The sequence below is a fragment of the Oenanthe melanoleuca genome, chromosome 5, assembly GCF_029582105.1.
Source record: "Oenanthe melanoleuca isolate GR-GAL-2019-014 chromosome 5, OMel1.0, whole genome shotgun sequence".
Taxonomy (NCBI): Eukaryota; Metazoa; Chordata; class Aves; order Passeriformes; family Muscicapidae; genus Oenanthe; species Oenanthe melanoleuca.
The window spans coordinates 48,978,925-48,982,314 of record NC_079339.1 but is presented as its reverse complement, the minus strand read 5'-3'; the positions used below and the strand labels follow the sequence as shown (position 1 = coordinate 48,982,314).

Genomic DNA, 3,390 nt, shown 5'->3' with positions numbered 1-3,390 from the left:
CACATGTTTAATTTTGCATTCCACAACACTGAAGGGTGCAGCCATGCTGGAATTGAACAGAAACCAGTAATATAAAAACACCCAATGCTTTCATCATGAAAAATTGCATAACCATTTCCAGCACTGAAGTAGGATACTCTCACTGAATAAAGTCTCTTGAAAAATTATTGGTGTATCAAGCAGCTCATGTCCAGCTATTTAAGTCAAAGATTGTATTCAGCCTTTCCCCCCAAGTTGCTTTTCTGAGGGAACAATTGTGCAGCTGTTCCTGCTACATTCTTGTGTAGGCTGAGAGCAGTCTAAAAACTCTGGCATTAATTTCCTGTAACTACAAAGTGCAGTTCTCCAGGTTGTTCATGAGGCACACCCTTTGCAAAGAGGTTACAGAAGCAGTGCATACACTTGACACTAATATGTGCTTTGGCTAAACTTATTTATATCCATGTGCATGTGTATACATGGGCTCATGCACAGGGCTGTAGGGTTTGTGTTGGAAGCAGGGCTCTGGACTGCAGCCACATTGCAGTGCTAATGATATCTGTCACTGCACCAACTTTTTGTAGCTGTATTATCTGGCTGCATTCAAAACCAAGGATTTTAAAAGTACAGTTCCAGCCTTGCTATGCTCATTGGATTCAGCAAAGGGGCATTTCTGCACCAGTGAACACTAATCAGTGTATTAGTAAGTTTGATGATGATTTTTTGCAAGTCTTTTTATGGACTGTAAAGTTTTAAACTGCTAAAGTATTAAACTTTGACCTATCTAGCCAAGGAGCAATAGCCACAAAGAGAATTATTTCAAAATTCCTTGACATGAAAAGCAAGCTGTCAGCAGCTGGTTCACTAAGATTGCTTAATAACTCTGATGGAGTACCACCATTTCTCTCTCCACTGCTAGTTTTGTGCATATTTTTATGTGCATCCACATGTCTGCAAGTACAGGAACCAGAATATTTTGCAAGGTCCATGAAGCAGGTGTCCTTTGGGACAGATTGGTTGTGTCTGGCATGGGGCAGGGTGAGGCAGCAGGCCTGGAAACAGGGCTGGGCAGCATGGGAGAATTATTGGGGGAACAGAGAGAAATAAACCTTTGCTCTGTGTATGCTGGCACATTTCTGATCCACGTCTAAACATAATTTTAATTTTCATTCCTTCCCACAGAATTCCTTCCCTCAATGCATCTATGAATGTTTCTCTGGAAGAAAACTCGAAGGTCCTTTCAGCAGCAAAGGTAATTGAGATATCAGTAACTTCTGCACACAAGATGCCATGCACTCTAGATATCAATTTCATCATAATATCAGATGCCAGCTGATACTGATACTGTCACCCTGAAATATCCCACCCCCATCTCAGAGTGCTTAATAAGCAAACTGGGGCCAGGCCTTAAACTCAAAGCCTGGAGAAGTGAAACTTTGCTGGTTAACAGTTCACCTGTTTGAGCAGGTAAGCAGGAAACACTCATTTTCATCTCTCCTGTCTTTAGCTGACAGCAACAGCCCAGGGAATTGTGCATGGTGCAGCTCACTATGCACCATATACATAATTTATATTTTTCCACTCTAGTTATGAGTATGCTGCTCTGGACTTGGGATTTGCTTTGCAAAATGGAAGCAGAGAGAGGAGGAAAAATGGAAAACACTGCAGCAGCCTTCTCCTTCTCCAGCTGCACTTTTTAGATCAGAACCTCATCTTTGATGCACAGCCTTCACAGACCAATGGAACAGGAGTGCTACACATGTTGTGTATATATATATATACATGTGAAAAGATAAATGCTTGCCATGGCAAAAGAAAAAATAAAAGGTGTTTCCAGTAGTCCATCTCTTTATTAGTAAAATGCCTTGGAAAAGAATTAGGCTATCATTTTGACAAGTTTCCTTTTGTACAGGCAGCCTAGATAATATTTACAGTTCCTATAGAAGTTTTTAAAAAAACAGCTGAGAAACACACTTCTTGCTGACATGCTCTTCTGCTCAGAGAAGTTTGACAAATACAGCCTCCTTCCCAGGTAAAGTGTTTAATGCACTTATTTTAAAATTCATGTACATTTCTATTTCCTTTCAGCAAATAAACCCTCTGCATTACATTTATCTGCCCTTGCTGTGTCGGTTACCATCCAGGGAGGTTTATCAAGGAGCAAACAGGGCACACACACAGCGCCTGGTCCTGCAGCACCCATCCCACAAACTCTGCTTGGTGAGCCCAGGACCGCTCGCACCGATACCATCACTCCCCACCGATACCGACACTTCAGCCCGTCTATCCGAATTCCAGAGCTCTTCCTCCTACCCAGCCCCTGTGCCTCCGGAGAAAACCCAGCATCACCACCCTGCCAGCCCTCCCCACGGCCCCTAAGGCACCGCACCCGCTCTGCAGAGCTCTCGGGGACTTTCTGCGCTCCCTGCTGCGGCTCCGGCTCCCTTTGAAAGCAAGCGGCTTCGCGTGTGACTCTGCAATCTGAGAATGTGAACCAGCCGGCAGGACACCGGGGTAAATATAAATCTGGCTCTTACCCACAGGCAGTCCCTCGCAGTCTGACATCGTGGGAGAAGTCCTCCTCACCGGGGGCTCAGGAAAACCACCGCGGGACCGCAAGCGCGGGTCCTTCTCCTTGCAAAGGCAAGGGAGGAAAAATATCTAACAGTTTACACAGCCACCCTTCTCCTGCACTCCACATCTACCCACCCAGAGAGCTGTAGCAACACTCCCGTCCCTGCCTTCTCATTATGGGATGTAAAGATAAGAATGTGCTTTTGTGCCAAAAGAGTGTGCTATTGGTGGATAAATTTGTTGTCATCCCTCCCCTTCGCAGAGTTTCCTCTTTAATGTCACAGAGGCACATTACCCTGTCGGAAAGGCCATCGAATATTTATGAAACGGCTTTTAAGGGCTGAGCCGCAAATCTGCGGGGAGAGCAGCGCTAATTGCTGTGCGGTGGGGCTGGAGCCACACCGCAGGGCTCTCTGCTCCCCGGGGCTGCGGGGCACCTGGTGCCTGGGGACCGGCTCTGACACCTCCCTGTGCCTTCTCCTTCTGCAGGGTCCCGCTACAGGCACTGCTGGAAAGGGGGCAGAAGCCAGCGTGTATCTCTTTAAGAAGGAAGGAAGAAAAAGGTCTTTGTTTATATTGCAATATCTGAGAAATTGTTTTGTGACACTGTTATTAAAAGGCTGTTTCGTAGTTTATAATAATATTATGAGTGCAGATTTCTCCACAACTTCGTGACTTTTCTTGCTTAAAATATGCCACTTTAATGCCAGTTTAGTGGCTGCTCCTACAACTTATTTTTTTAATCTTTGAAAATGTTTATTTGGGATTTGCTCGATATGAAATTCCCAGACTTGCACAGTCAGTGGTGAGCACCCCTGCACACTGGTTGCTCATTAG

At 45.1% G+C, this 3,390-nt stretch overlaps 1 long non-coding RNA gene across 1 annotated transcript; it reads left to right on the top strand.

The window, feature by feature from the left end:
• Positions 1-1,053: 1,053 nt before the first annotated feature.
• On the top strand, positions 1,054-3,166 carry LOC130253721 (uncharacterized). The gene is made up of 3 exons (XR_008840601.1): positions 1,054-1,231; positions 2,068-2,493; positions 3,043-3,166. It is a non-coding gene; the product is annotated as an uncharacterized LOC130253721 (long non-coding RNA).
• The last annotated feature ends 224 nt before the right edge of the window (positions 3,167-3,390 follow it).